Genomic DNA, 17,238 nt, shown 5'->3' on the forward strand with positions numbered 1-17,238 from the left:
TTGTAATTTAAGTCATCACATCAAGCATAATTTTCGAAGGTTGAGTACTGGAACTTTGACAATATGCCCATTTTCGCAATGTATAAGGAATTATTGTCTTCTTCAGCGTATGCTCTTGTGGTGTAACTTAAAGCACAAAATCTGGCAATACAAAAATTCGTGATTCGAATCCTGGCGAGGCATAGCTACATTCTCGCGTTTTTTTCTCTGGAAATTCCAGTAAACAGTAGTGCACTGACTAAAATAAAATGAACAATGAACGGTCACCGAGTGGTCACAAGGAATTATTGTCTCCTCTAACGCATGTTCTCGTAGTGTAACTGATGCTGGTTGGCAGTTGAAAGTTCCATGACTCTAATCTCCGCGTGGAGCTGCAGACGTTGTTGTACCTCACGTGAGGATACTTAGTGCTGCGCATCACACCTAATTTCCTATCCCAGGGTACAAGGTGTCGCTGTACCATCCCTAACAGCGATAAAAGCAACGTGTCTTTCTCTTCGAGCTTTCTTAAATGGGGATCGTTGAGATTCTGCAGTTGCTCTGTGTGACCCCCCTTGAGTCCAACTATTGCAAATTAGCATAAAATTCATCGAATCTTTGCCAACTTGAGTAGCAACTGCGTGGCATGATAGTCTGTAATCCTAATTCTCCCGTGATCGGATTCTGACATGTGTTAGTCTGAGACTATTTTTTTTACACACGGCATATATAACAGGACCGTCATCACAAAAAATATTGCGTAAGCCGAGAGAAGAATTGTCTTTTCAGTTTGCCATTTTTATATCGTTTTTAGATGCCAATACTGTTTTTCGCAGGCCCGTATTCTACCATTTATGCGAACTTCATGTCTGTTGTGTGCTTTCATTCATTATGCAGCGATTTTAATGTCTGGTATATGTATGTTACACTGAAACAACTACTTCAAAATTTGTCTCAATAATGAACAGTTGAAATACTTAATTTCACAGAATTGCGTAGGTTGTAGAGACATTAGGTTATTTTTTGGAAGCAGGCAAGATGAAAGATATGCAAAGCCTTCACCGGGAATCGAACCGCGGACCTCCTGAATACGCGCCCAGTCTGCAGACCACCAAACGACGAAGGCACGCCAAGAAGGCGGGGGAAATACTTTATAAGGTAAATTAATTATATAAGACAAATAGAAATAAATCACGGCCCTTAAAGCTTCTCTTAACTCCTGGAAATCATTAATAAAATTTATTATTTTTATAACTATTAATTTTGGACTCCATAAATGGGTTTATACACAATCACTCCTCGGAACATCTTTTACCTTCAAGACTTCGGGAAATTATCAACTGCACAGCCAGAAAGCTCACTTTTTTTAACTTGTTACTTCAAACGGTTAGAGCTCGCATTAACTTCTATTACGTTTTAGGCCTTAAAATTTAAACGTATAATTATTGTATTGAAACATATAATGCAGCCACCTAAGATGAAGAACCCAACTGATAAACTGTCAATATTTAGAATTGTTATAATTGTTTTTCAGTAAACTAAATAATTAAATTAAACGTTTTACGAGGGCACATACTGAAACAGTTACTTTCGATGTCTTAGAGTAGCTATTTAAAATACGAGAAAAAAATTTTATTTTCGTATTATCTTATCGTATAGTTAGCTACTGAGTTATTAATTTGCAGCTGAATCAATAATTTTTCAGTTCGCAACAATAAACATAGAAAATCCTTTATTTATTTTTGTCAGTGTTCTAGGAATGATTTTGTAAGGAATTTATTTTATTGCTTTTCTCAGCATAAAGCAAAAAGTTACTTTCGTTAATGCTAATATTTATTCGTATTCATTTTATGGAATAGATACTTATTTTGTCTCCAATTCAGATATTAAAAAGGTTTCATTTTATTCTTTTCATTGACATTTTACTGACAAAGTCGCTATAAAGCTCTGTACGATAAAGGAACTTAAAAGGCGTAAAATATAAAAATGTTAATTATAATTGCTTTCTATTTTTCTTATTCCTGCTTTTATCTTTGCAAACGATGTTTCTGAACGGCAGAACTGATATAGCAACTAACATAAACATAACATGACTGCCGTCTGTTTTATGTTTCATTTCTGTTGTTTTCTTTCAATGGGTGTTATCTACATATCATTTACAGCAAGCTATGAAAAACGAACAGTAAGAGTATCATTTTAATCATGGGAAGATATATAGGGCAATTGTCTTCTTACTGGTTGCGGAACAAATAGCTTGAGAACTTGAGAATTAAATATTTGTAATGCTTATGAAATTTTTCCATATAAGACTTTCTTTACAAATGTTGGAAATTTTGAGCTAAATTCTTAAAAAATTTACATTTATCAATAATGTAAAATAATTTGTCAAACAGAGAGGGATGTGAAAGTCAATAAATATTTGAACAATTTACATTCTTTGCATTACAGTAAATTCACGATATTCAGAAAACAGCACAAAAATACATAAAATAAAGAGGAATTAAAAAAAAATTTAGTAAACAAAAGTTTTGTCTGCCAGATGATTCTTCACCCGTAAAAATACCAAGTATAATGCATGTGCTGAATGTAGTTGCCATAAATGCTAATCATTGATTGAAGGTGCCCTAAGACGTATGTATAATAAAAACAGCATTCCTTTAAGTTTTTGCCTACGAAAATAATTTTTATTAAAATTACCTCTAACTTTGAATTGCAGGAATTCGTCTCCAAGGATATGATTCGTCAATTTGCGTGGTAAAAGTTTTTGTTTATTACACGATTTTTTCTGAAAATTGAGAGCATGATAAGATAAACAGTCCTGAGAGATTTTCCAGCTTACATAAATATCAGAAACTTCAACGGTTAACTTTTTTCCCATTATTAAATAAAATACTGTATCGAAGCAGGTTAGTGCACTACTGATCTATGACAGTCGCACTTCAAAAGCACAGTAATATACAAGGTGTTGAAAAATTATTTACAGGATAAGCATGTGCTTTGAATAACACAGGATAAGAGATAGGGAAAACAACTGACTAAATTTTATTTAGCACTTTGAAGAATTTTATATTAATCCACTTCAATAGGAGTATCATTAGTCGCTCAGAGAATATCAAGTCTGTTCTCGATTTCCCTCCAGGCGTTAAGCATTTGCTGAGTCACTCTACCTGTTTGTATGGTGATTCGATATTTTAATTCTTTGATGCTCGAATCTCTGCAGTATAAACTCGGTTCTTCAGGTATTCTCAGAAAAAGAAGTCAAGGGGTGTAACGTCCTCAGAACGGTGTGGCCATGAAATTGGTCTACCTCTACCAATGAAACAATCTGGGAATGTTTTATCAAAGATATCAATCACATTTGTAGCCCAATGATAAAGGATCCCATCTTGTTGAAAAAAAAATTAGTCGCTGAAAACTCCTTACAAAAGACTCGATCAATAGTCTGATTTCAAATGTGCAATTTATACCCAGTCAGTTTCAACCGTTCATGAAGAAATGTCAAACATATCTCGAATGGCGGGAACATTTTCCTCATTCACACTTCGCATATCTGCACTTTTTTTATGCAAAACACGTACAAATCTCTCGAAAATGTTTTAATTATCTTTTTCCATTGGTACAGGTGTTTTTAAATTCATGTCGGAATCGCCTCTGAACTATTTTCAGAGATTTTCTTTCCCATACTCAGGGAACGAACATTACTTTTTTACTACAAGGCACCTTTTTGTCCGCAAACAAGGAAGTTTCCTTGAGTACAGGTGTGGTAATCCCGAGGTACCCTAGCCCTTCAGGGGATCATCTTCTTGATGATACGGGTGTCACGATCCTGGAGCCCCAGTGATCTTTCCTCTTTTCCGTCTCCTCTCCTCTTGGCTGGAACTTTTTTCCTTCCCTTCTCCCTTGTCGTTTCACTCTTCGGAGTTCGGGGGTCGTCACGAGAGACTAGAACAGCCCTTGTCTCTAGTTTTCGAGTGGCGAGAAAACTGCCCACGTGTTTTCCGTGCGTGGAGACCCGTGTCGCTGGAAAGGAGGGTCCTGGTAGTTGAGGGGCGAGGTACTGTCCCCAACATACTACTTTGGCCTCTGCTTCAGCTAAACGGGAGGCACCTTAGTCGTCCTCACGGGTGTCAATCGGCTGGTCACTAGTCCTTGTGTCAGTGGCTTGGGGATAAGCTCTCGGGAGTACCTGCTTTCGGGAAAGCCGACTGTGGGCTTCAGTTTGCGTATAGGTCCGGCTAGCCCTAACACAGGAATCTGTGTTCCCTTGTTGGCTCCGTGGTGGGCGGGGCCGTCGGATACGAAACAATTTTCTTTCAAATATGGCTAATTCTCATATATTTTTAATCAAAGACTTTGAAGTCAGTCCCGTCACTCCAGCAACCAATTCGCAAAAACCTACTGCTAAAAAAGTACGTACCGATGCAAATGCAAATGATACTAACAATTGCCCCCGTTTCGTTGTAGTCTCAAGTCCTTCTGGCGAAATTCAAAAGTTATCTCCATTTATAATTCAGAAATATGTTCATTCCTCCATTGGTCAGCCAAGAAACATAAAGCGTCTCCTATCTGGAGATTTGCTTATCGATACAATTTCGGCTGTACAGTCTGCCTCCCTTCTACGATTAACCAAACTAGGACAAATTGATGTAACAGTATCGGCACATAAAACACTTAACATTTGTAGAGGCGTAATATCGGAAGTCGACCTTCTGTCTGTTTCTGAAGAAGAGTTCGTTTCCGAGCTAGCCGATGAAAATGTCAGTGCTGCCAGGCGGATCAAGATGCGTAAGGAAGGTCAGTTGATTGACACGAAACACGTGATCCTGACCTTCAAAACGCCTGATCTGCCTAAGAACATTAAGGCTGGATACCTAAATTGTCCTGTACGACCATATATTCCAAACCCTATGCGATGCTTCCAATGCCAGCGTTACGGCCATTCCAAGATGTCCTGTCGTGGCAATCTGACGTGCACTCGATGCTTGGTCACGATAGCGATAATTGTACTGCTGCCGCATTGTGTATAAATTGCAAGGGTGATCATCCAGGATTCTCTCGTTCCTGTGCGAAGTGGAAATTAGAAAAGGAAGTCCAGACCATAAATGTTTCTAGGAACATTTCATATGCCGAAGCCAGAAGACAAGTTCAAAGCACACAGCCTCAATCAAACAAATCATATGCCAATGCCGTGAAATCAACACGCACTATAGTCACCCAAACTTCCATAAGTAGACAGACTCCACCAAATAAAACCCAGCAACATGCAAGCAAGAAAAAAGAAAATCCAACACATGTCATACAAAATAAATAGCAATCCCGAACAAACCCAAAATTGTGCCTCCAAAAATAGTAACCAAAAATAGAAGCCGCAGCAATAGTTCTGTAGATTGTTTGAATTCTGAATCTCTAGATTCAGACAGTATGGAAGTGGAGGAGAGATTGGAAGTTCCCGAGCATCTGCTTCCGTGGAAAACTAAAAAGCAACACAGAAAGAACAAACATCAATCATAATGGCCACCCTCGTCTCACGGAACTGTCGCGATTTCCACCGAAATTTCCTTGACATCAAATCTATGATTAATGCTTATCACCCTGTGTACTTGGCAATACAAGAGACGAATCTGTAACCTGATCAACATGCAAAACTTCGGAGGTTTTTCTCTCGTCAGGAAGGATAACCTTGCAGGTGAGCGTGCCAGTGGAGGTGTATGTCTCCTCACCTAACCGGACTATCCCTCAAATTCCTTTCCTTTGATGACATCTCTCCAAGTTGTCGCTTTACAAGTACATTTTCATATTGTAGTTTCAGTCGTTTCTCTTTATTTGCCTCCTAATGAGCACATTGATCAGCAAGATTTAAATGGCCTTATAGAGCAGCTGCCTGCGCCTTTCATCATAATAGGAGATTTTAATGGCCATAGTCCGCTCTAGGGTAGTAAAGATACAAATTGCCGAGGAAGACAAATTGAGCGAATGATCGGAGATCATAGCCTTTGTCTCCTGAATAATGGGCAGGATACTTACTTCCATGAGCCTTCAAGGCCATTTCACGCTCTCGACCTTGCCATCTGTTCACCATCTCTGTTGCCATTTTGCACTTTTAGTGTCCGAAGTAATCTTTACAACAGCGATCATTATCCCATTTTTGTGTCTCTTGCACGAAGAGGAGCAAACCCCATGTCTAGACTCCCTTGGTTTATACTGGATAGGGCAGACTGGGAACTCTTCTCTTCCGCTGCAAGGCTCACACAGAAAATAGTAGAAGATGTGCTTATCAATGATGCAGTGGAAGCAGTTACAACTGCTATTACTCAGGCAGCAATGCTATCCATTCCTAGAACATCAGGAAAAATAATAAAATGTTCGAAACCATGGTGGAATCGCGACTGTCATGAAGCACTGAAAAAATAGAAAAAAGCATGGGGAATTTTTCGTAGATATCCTACTCTGCGAAACCTCACAGCATTTAAAAGAGCCAAAGCAAATGCACGAAAAGTAAGAAGGCAGAGCCAAAGGAATTCTTGGATTTCATATGTGTCGTCAATAACATCCTCTACGCCTAGTAAGCGGGTTTGGGAAAGAGTTCTAAAAGCATGCGGAATATATAAAGACCACTCACTTTCGTTTTTGTAAAACGATGGCCGAGTGATTAGCTCCATAGAAAAAATTGCAAATACTATTGGTGAGACATTTGCTGCCGTTTCTTCCAGCAGAAACTATTCACCTGCATTTCTCTCTATCAAGCAGCACTCTGAAATAAATCCCATCGCATTCAACTCTTCCAAATCTGAGCCTTACAATAGAGCATTTACTATGCTGGAATTAAATAGAGCTTTGTTACAGACATATAGGTCTTCTCCGGGATTTTGATGGCATAAATTATGAAATGCTAAAGCATCTGTCCTATAAGTCACTGAATGCCCTTCTCACTCTTTACAATAGAGTGTGGAAGGAACATACTTTTCCCAGTGCATGGAAGAGAGCTGTTGTAATTCCTATTGCGAAGCCAGGGAAAGATCCAAAGACTTCTTGGACTAGTCTACTTCTTGGAAAAGAATAATATTATATCGCCTTATCAAAGGGGTTTTCGAAAGGGGAGAACAACCGTAGATAACATGCTCCTCTTAGAGACATCCATTCGAAAAGCATTTTTAAAAAGAAGCCACCTTGTCTTGGTATTCTTCGACATTGAGAAAGCTTATGATAAGGCATGGAGTTACGGTATACTTCGCGATCTTCACGAGAGTGGCTTGCGCGGCAACCTACCAATTTTCATTCAGAATTTCTTGTACACTAGAACTTTTCAAGTAAGGATTGGCTCTGTTTTGTCGGATGTTTTTGAACAGGAAGAGGGTGTGCCTCAAGGCTGTCTGCTTAGTGTAACCCTGTTTAGTTTAAAAATAAACTCTGTATTAAAAGAACTTCCTCTCACCATCTTGAGATCTCTATATGTTGATGATTTACAGATTAGCTGTCGAGGGGCATACATGAGATATGTAGAAAGGCAATTGCAGATGGCTCTGAATAAGATCCAAGAATGGTCAGACAAACAAGGATTTAGATTTTCGAAACAGAAAACATTGTGCGTGCACTTTTGTAGGAAGCGAGGTCTCCATCCTGAACCTGAGTTATATCTGAATAGTACAATTATTCCAGTTGTACCCGAAATAAAATATTTAAGAGTGACGTTTGACCGAAAATTAACTTTCCTTTCTCATGTTTTAAGCCTGAGAAAGAAGTGTTTAAAACCCTAAATATTTTAAAAGTGTTGGCGAACACCTCCTGGGGTGCAGAGCGTTGCTCTATGCTTTGCATTTACAGAGCGCTTGTCCGCTCCAAACTGGACTATGGCTCAGTTGTTTATGGATCCGCTCGGTCATCAGTATTGTTAAAACTGGATCCTGTTCACCATCAAGCTCTGCGGATTTGTTCAAGAGCTTTCAGGACCTCTCCCGTCCAGAGCCTGTATGTTGACTGTAACAAACCATCACTTTATCTGAGGCGTGAGCAATTGTCCCTTTTGCAATATTTTAATATTCTATCCCAACCTGAACATCCCAATAAGCTGTGTTTACTCGATAATGTGTGTAACACTTTATTTGAAACACGTCCATCCTGCGTTCCTACCTTTCCTTTAAGAGTTCGCCCTGTCATTGAGAAACATTCCCTCTCTGATATGCGCCCCCAAGCAGTACAAAATTTTGAAATTCCAACTTGGGAAAATTCACGGATTCATTCAGCTTCTTGATGTTTTCAAACATCACGTGAAGGTAAGCACTAACGAGATCGTTTACAGACAACTCTTCGCTGAACACAGGCACAAATATAGCAGTTATTATCCGATATATACAGATGGATCAAAGTCAAAAGATCATGTCGGGATGGCATTTGTATTTGAAGATTACATAGAGGGCAGATGCCTGCACCATGCTTTCTCAGTCCTAACATCTGAACTAACTGCAATATATTATGGTCTTTCGTACATCTCGAAGTTCTGCCACAAAAAGTTCATAGTTTATACAGACTCGTATAGTGCTCTTAAATCTTTGGAAGCTTTTCCCAACACTCAGAATCCTGTGGTAGTGGATGTTCCCAAAATTCATTATAAACTTAAAGATTCGAGGATATGAAGTCCTGTACTTCTGGGTTCCTGGACATGCTGGAATAAAGGGAAATGAGCTTGCAGATATCGCAGCAAAATCTGCTGTTGAACTATCCAGTCTCCTTATACATTTTAGAGATATCTACTGTGTCATCAACGGAAAGGTCCGAAAAAAATGGCAGAAAATTTGGGACGTTCAGCATCACAACAAGTTGAGATATGTCAAGTCTAGAATTGAGCATTGGGATTTTGCTGGAAATCTTTTCTTTTGACTCGCCTCAGAATTGATCATACTAGGGTAACACATAACTACCTTTTGAAGGCTGAGAAGAAGCCTGTTTGTTTGAATTGTAATGTTTGTATATAAGTCCGTCATATTTTAATTGAGTGTCCATGTTTTAATAGTCTTCGTCAGAAATGTTTTAATAGCTGTGACGTGCCTCTCGACCGTTTAATCGGAAGAGAGGTCAATTGTAATTTATTTTATTATTTAAAAGAGACTGGCTTTTATTAGCTAATGTAATTTGTTTTGAAGACTGTGTATTGAATTTTAATGTGTGCTTTTAATTTGTTTTTATATGACTTCATCCTCTGTACATTTGTCTACTTGTTAATTTATTGAATTTTAATGTCATCAATTGTAATCCTCCCATCCCGTGTTTGGCGGACTATAATCATCTTTGGTTTTTGCGCCATAATCTCTCACTCACTCACTCACTCATCCCAAACACTAGAATAAATGAAATTCCTTGAACTAAAGAATATATCGATATAAGTTATTTCCGGGTACTTTGTCAAATTACATTTCAATTTAATTTTGTTGTCCAGCGATTAAACTGTGGGCATCTTGCATTTAAGATTCCAAATCATAACACATTCTAGTGCAGTGGCTCTCAATGGATATGCTGCAAAAGAAACAAAACGTTTACATGAAACTAGGGCAAACTTAAAATAAGCAATTCGTTTAATAAATTAAGCTGAAGAAATATTTTGTCACTGTTATGTTCTAAGGAATGAATGTCTTCTAAGGATGTTAATACTTTTCTTACTTACAAATTGATAACATTAAGGAATCAAAATTTAAATATTCACTAGATATACGCATAAAATACATGTAATCACGAAGATCTTGGAATAGAGAGTTGCATTTATGTTTTTCCAATATTTACCGCACGATCATTGGTGTTTCTGCAAGTTGATTTTCTCCAAAGTACATCTGTATATTATAGGTACATAATCTTTGTCATGTATCATTTCAGATCTCAGATAATCTTTGTCATGTATTCAGTACTATGGACGCAAAATTTGATATTCTATACAGATCTTGTCTACAGTAGGCAATATTTAATATTTCTAAACACTCAGCTGTCAACGGTTTACTCACTAACCTTCTGTCTTACAAATTCTCTCTTGTTCATGCAACTGCGGGCCCACCAGCGGCCGAGCGGTAAAGACGCTGAACACTGGTAGTTCGGTCCGAGGTTCGAATCCCGCGAACGGGCTGGCTGCATGGGCGTTTTCGTGGTTTTCCCCATGTGTAACGTGTATACGAGCCAGTTTCCCTTAGAAAGTCCTCCACGAAAGGCATCCCTCCCCTTAGGCAGATAGCCCTAGTGTGCTTTGCCATAATTAAATACACACCACTTCATGCAACTGCGAATTGAGTTACCTACTCATTCCTAGTAATTTTAAGTCCACTTTTATCTAAATTGCATTTTATTCCCCTAGAAAAGTTTTCTGTCAGTAACTAAGGTTTGGAAAGCGCAGTATTTATTGTTTCAATAACACTCATAAATTGATTTATTTTTTGTGTTAATCGCTTTAAGTTTATTGGCATGAATTACGCATACAAGTTTTTCACCTGTCCGAAAATAAAGCACTCCTGTCAAACTTTTATTAAGCATCTGAAATATAAAAAAATCACTCTAATTTATATGCGAAATATTTTTGACGCCTTTACCTCAAAACAAATAGTTTAATACATAAATCTGAAATACGTAATAAAATATAATAGTGCTTAACATAATAAAAACCGGGATTAATATAATAAATGTACAGCTTATATGAATTGGAAATAGTGGCTGCAATAGTATAATTTCGCTTAATGAAACCGAGGGAATATGAGCATATTGGAAGGCTAAAAGGATATTATCACTCTAGGTGCTGGGCAGGTATGGCGATGAAAAATGAAAGCTTTCTAATCTTCATCCCTTTGCTGTCTCCACGCATGGATACGAATATCACGCTAATGTAAGTAAAAGTAGAACTCGTCTGAAACGACAACGTCAGTCCATCGATGCATCTATGTACGTCGTCGAATATGTGTGGTGTAGCGTCAAGGGAAGTAGAAGCATTAATCGTCTTGCCGACAATCTGTGGCTCTACCGACATCGTAGTACCGTACTTGAGGATACTTAATGCTGCACATCACACACAATTTCCCGAAACTGCCTAGGTACAGATCCTAGCCAATAGCTTCGCAGAGTTCTCTACGTCGACCTCCGGGAGGGGGTAACCATTAGTAAAATAACGGATCTTTACTTGCTTGAAATTTGCTATAATATGACATTTATTTTCTTCAGCAAGTCAGTTCTCATCGAAATTAATTCGACATGATCATTCCTGTGGTTTTCTTAATAGTGCAAATTCGAAATAATTTCTTAAAACATTACCAATGAAAGCGTTTTCCTTGAAGCAGATATTTTTAAAATGCTTCTACATTGCCTACTTTGCGTATTACGACTAAAATGAGGCACTGAGATAAAGTTTCTTGTTTATAGTAAAATACACTGTTTTTTTTTAGTAAATTTAGTAAATCCCATCGCGAATTAATTAAAATTGTAGTACATTTTCTCTTTCTTATTAAAAGTGGCCTTGTCGATTTTTTTATGTATTTCAAAGCAACAAAATTGAAATGCTCTTTTTTTTTTTTTTTTTTTTTTTTTTTTTTTTTTTTTTTTTTAACGTGTAATGTAAGTAGAATGTTAATTTAGTTTTTTTCTTTGGCCAAAATGAGATCTATGCTTAAGACGACGTTTACAGAGCTTAATTTCTTTTCAGAATAAAAAGTAATGTGCACTATTTGCTATATAAAGAAAGAAAAGAACCTTATAAAACAAAGAAGAAAAATTAGTTTTACTGGAAACTAGTTAAATGAGACCATCTGCATTTTTTATTTTCTTTTTGATCTTTAATTCCTATCTCTTACGCTTATAATTTTACGTCTATAGTTCAGCTACTTTTTTGTAGGAAATTTTTATGTCTATAGTTCAGCTACTTTTTTGTAGGAAATTTTTATGTCTATAGTTCAGCTACTTTTTTGTAGGAAATTTTTATGTCTATAGTTCAGCTACCGAGTAAAGGATCCTTGAAGAAATTTACTTTTTAGTTTTGAGACATTTTAGATCAAAACGTTTTCTTTCCAAAAGACAAGTTATTTATCTCGTTGAATATTAAACAACACAAGTTGATAAAAAAGAAAAGCAATTTTGCTGCTTACTGAAATTTAAAAGTAATGGATTTAAGTTTACAGATGTTTTTAATTGCCTTCGTTGGAATTCTAATTACTACAACATGCTACTATTGTTCCATTAAATTTTTTGTAGTTTAATGTGGGTGCGCTTCTTAATTTGAGCAATAAAAACGTATTTTTATCTACAACCAGTTTCTTTAAAAAAGTGATTCTGAAATGCACTTAAACTCTGAGCTTTTACTCTAAGCTCTCACTAGCGTTTTTTTTTTTTTTTAATAATTCGAGAATGAGGTTCACTACAAAATTTATGTTAGCGCTTTTTCTGACTTTATAAGGTATTTTCTCTCCCCTTTCTGCAGACCTTCGTGGTTTAATGGTAGCACACTCAGCCTTCTCCAGGACTCGAACCCGGACCTCTCGAAATATGCGCTGATTATGCTAACCGTTACATCTCGAAGACATGCTATAAGGAGGGAGAAAATACCTTAATGCTGCTCAGTTAAGGCAGTTTATAGATAACGCCATAAATGCTCCTAAAATGGGACTGGATAAAATTTTTTAATATTTATGAACCTTTACAAGTAAGTTATTAAAAGATTAATTTTTTTATTTTCTTTTCGACAGTCTTAACTAAGTTCTCTTTCATTTATTCATTTTAATTATTATTTTTATAAATCTTAAAATAAATTTAATGAAAAATTTACAGAATGAAGATCGATTAAGAATTCTAACAGTAATTTTAAATTCAAGCCTTTTGGAGTAATCGCTTGTAAAATATTAAAAAAAATATATTTAAAAAATCGTGTAAAAGTAATGTACATGTAACGCATGTTAAACTTTCCTGCAATACTTGAAACTATCAAATAATTAATTGTTAATTAAAAAGATGCTCAATCAAATAAAAAAAGCAGCTAATGCCATTTCAAAAGCACAAATATATAAACTAAACACTAAAGGACTGACAGATACAAAAAGATAGATAGACACTCTTGGCAAAATTTAAATATGGACTCTTACATTCCCTTTTAGCATTAATTTTTGATAAGAAAAAATATTGTATCGTTCAGAAGATTCTTTTGTTTTCATGAGTCGAATTTGAGATAACGTAATTTCGATTTCTTTCAACATGTTTAGTCAAAGAAAGAGCCGTAAATCACTGAACACTTTTCCTTTTCTGTGTATTTGATGATACCCCACATATACAAAGATCAACTGCCAACTCTTCCACCAATCATCTGATACATGTAAACTGGACCCCCGTTGCTTTAAATGCGTGGGCCATCACAAAACTGAAAACTGCACGGCCAAAAGTTATATGTTGTAACTGACACACATAACTTTTGACCCATTACACATAACATTTTCGACACACAACATTTAGTTATGTTATGTTATGTGTTGTAACCGTAAACAGTCAGGACACACCGCGAACTGTCATGGGTTGTAGAGACATTAGGTTAATTGTAAAGGCAGAAAAGATGAAAAATATGCAACTGCCTTCGCCGGGAATCGAACCACGGACCTCTGGAATACCGGCCCAGCGTGCTACCGTTACACCACGAAGGCACGCTAGGGAAGTGGGAGAAATACCTTATAGAGTGTCTGAAATTTTCATACATTAAGACATTTGTTAACGCAAATACTAAATCTCATATACCAAAATTTGTAGCTGATAACAATACCGTCAACAAAAAATGCTCATGTTGTTTCTGGCACTAGTTATGCCAGTATGGAAAAGCCAAAACGGATGATAATCACACTACAAATTCAAATATGTCAAATAGTTCTGTTCCAAATAATGGTAATGTGAAAAAACAAACCACTAATGTGGGTGTCAATGCATTTAATGATGTACTTAAATTCTTCAAGGAACTTCATAACATATTTAAAGGACTTTCATTAACTTATATTATTAGTAAAATCTCTGCAAAAATGTTTGAGCTACTAACTCTTTATTCTGTTCTCAATGTTTGAAGACATTTTCTGCTCCAAGAATATTGTGTAATTCTTGATGCGCATTAATATGACTTAATGTACACAATTGTGAAAATGTTATTTCTTAGAATTTACTATATTATTGTTTTGTATCCGATATATACTCCTTGCTGATTACATAGCCCGTGGGTATTCAATTTTTGTCAACCAGCCGTTTTTGTATTTATCACAGAGCTCTGTGTACGTGCTTCTCTATTACACACTGTGTAATAGAGAAGTGATATGTATGCTTTACCACTCAATTTTCTGTATGCAAAATCTTTTCCTAAATTCCTTTTACTATAGCACACCTTAAGATCTGCACTTACCCCCTTTTCTATGTACTAATTGTCTATTAATCGATTTCTTAGCTTGTCATGTTTATTCACCAGCTCGACAGCCCTTCTCAGCTATTCCAGATAGTATTTTCGCGACTTCTTGAGTTTTTGCACGATCCGTATATCCTTACCTTAACCTTAAAAACTAAAACTTAAAATAAATTTTAATTTGTGTTGCATATATGTATTTATTGTTTTGTATAATTTATATTACTACTGATATCTTCAGTTATTTTACTTTTCATTTTTCGAAAACTGCTTATGATATTCAATGAGGGATAGGGTCTCGATCCCAAGTACCCTGGTGCTACACCAAAAATTTCTCCCGTGTGTACAAAAATCACTAATGTAAGCTTAAAGGGTTCAGCAAAAAACAAACATGTATTAGGGAGCAGAATGTGTTGCTGCACCATAATTTCAAGGGAAAAAGGAATACAAAAAATCTCTTTCTTGTTGAAACATGAAAATTAAGTGGTTTTATTCAAACGGGTAATTAAATAATAAAATTTTGCTCACAAACTATCATATATTAGGAGGAATACTAAGGAGCTAAACTAGATTTACCAAGTTTAAGCAAAAGTAACATAAATAAACCTTCCCCTTCAGACACATAACGTAACTTTTTAGACAAACAATGCAGTAAATCCTATAACAGTTTCAGAAATCCAGTCCTGCATACACACATTGCGTGACAAGGATACCATTCAGTATGTCTAAGCCCATTTAAATATGAGTAATTTTAGCTCTCACGTGAACAATGATTATTTTCGACCAGCTAAAACTATGTATTCTTCTCTAATACGATACTTTATAGGGAGTGTTTTAATATTATTAGGAACCTCATCTTTTTATCAACAAAAATGTCACAGGATCTGTTGCCGAGAATGCCTTTTCAATTTTCTGAGCAGAGGGTATTTAATCTCTGAGATTTTGTTTCCAAAATACATTTATGTACCATTTTTGCCGCTAGCAAAAAGTTCCTTAAAATTTCGCCAAAATCTCATAGATAAACTAAAAATGCATTTCATCTAAGTTGACCCTTATTAAAATTCGCAAGGAAAATGATCTATAAGTCACTTTGGAATTCTAATTGTTTGAATTTTCGTTTCTTTGCATAACATCTTTCGCAGTTGTAGGCCTTTAAAGTAATTTAAATAAAAGCATATCGTATTGTTGCTTGCAGACGGGTTTCTAATGGATTGAATGCACGCAGGTCCGATAATAGGTTAATAAAATTTATTTTATCAAAAAAATACTTCTGAGTTCTGGAAGGCATATGAGGGCTGAACAACGGTTACAGCTACACAGAACATCAATTACAGCTATTCAATTACTATACCTATTACGGTGATACAGGGTCTGGACCAAAATGTCGCTAAATGGTCGCCATGTTTGGTGACTGATTTCTTGCTAAATTTGGTGACAAAATTAGTCGCTAAAACCGTTGCCAACTTGGCAGTATCTCGCCAAATTAGCGGGATAGCCATTTGCTCAGTGTTAAATAGACATGCCCCTGTATTCTTACTTTTACGGCAAGCTTCGCTCCTTTAGATTTTCATATTACATTATGCAAAAGAAATACAACAACTTCACATATGATTACACAAAAATCATATATTCTTTGCGCAAAATTCGTAACTTTGCCTGCTTCCCAAGTTATGCACTTCCCGGGCAGTACAATCATGGAAAAGAAGCCATACTTAGAACTAAGGTAAATCAGTACACTACCCCATATAGCACACTTAGTTGTTGTAACGTCCCAATGTTACCTTTTCGTCACATTTACATTTGTGATCACGATAAAACGTCACAGTGATGTCACATTGTGATGTGGATGTGAATGACGCACGGATGTCGCATACACGTCAGAGCAAACATTTAATGTGGCCACAAGTTCCCCCCACCCTGACCTTTCTTGACCTTGCTTACGTAATTCTTCTTTAATGGGAGGTATTCCTGCGCACTGATCTTGATAAACCTTTCGAAATAAATTATTTTTTATGCTAATAGTTTCCGATTTCAGCTATTACTTTTTTATCAAAAATATTGATATTTTATAAAGTGTTTTTACTTGATGTGATACTAAAAATCGTGAAACTATGTTCTGTGGTAAATGAATACAGATTCCACCTTTTTTATTATTATTAAGAAAAACTGCCTAAAGAGTTCATAACGTTTTATTGGCTAGAGGATTTTAGCAACCATTTTTTTTTTTTTAAATTCTGTTACTTCTGTTCGCTGAACATCTCGTCACAGTTAAATTTTCAGGTAAGCGCTCTTTATTGTGTACTGATGTGAATGATATCAGTAATAATTAATATATATTAATAAAAACGCAATCTAAAACCCATGAACAAAAATCAATAATGACTTGACAATCGATTCACTTTTATTTGTAATACCAAAAATGCGAAAACAAGGGCAAAGTTTAGAGTTAGGAAAGGTTTTCTCTCATTTTTCTCTAACTGGTTAGAAATTTTAATTTACGGAGTCAGTTTTATTTGGTAGATATAATTCACTTTTTGTTGTTTTTAATACTGAAAAGCTAATGTGAAAAAGAAATTTATTTTATGCATTTTATTGCAGTACTTTGCATCGTGCTCTACTATTTTTCAAAATTAATTTCACAAAATAATGCATGGTACTTTGCGTCACATTACAAGTAATGCCATACCTAAAAATAACCAGGTTCTACTTATACATAAAAAATTTTAATTCTTATTATTTTATAAATGGCATGTTACTTTACAACTCTGAAATCTTTCACATGTTTCCTTGTATATAAACTTCTGAGATTACTTCTAAAATTTATTACCGTTAACCTTTTCTTCTGGTAAATTATATCACGTTTTTACTTACAATATATTTAAGTT

This window comes from Stegodyphus dumicola, chromosome X1 (genome assembly GCF_044657685.1).
Source record: "Stegodyphus dumicola isolate Sdum_Otavi_A_Nest chromosome X1, ASM4465768v1".
Classification (NCBI taxonomy): Eukaryota; Metazoa; Arthropoda; class Arachnida; order Araneae; family Eresidae; genus Stegodyphus; species Stegodyphus dumicola.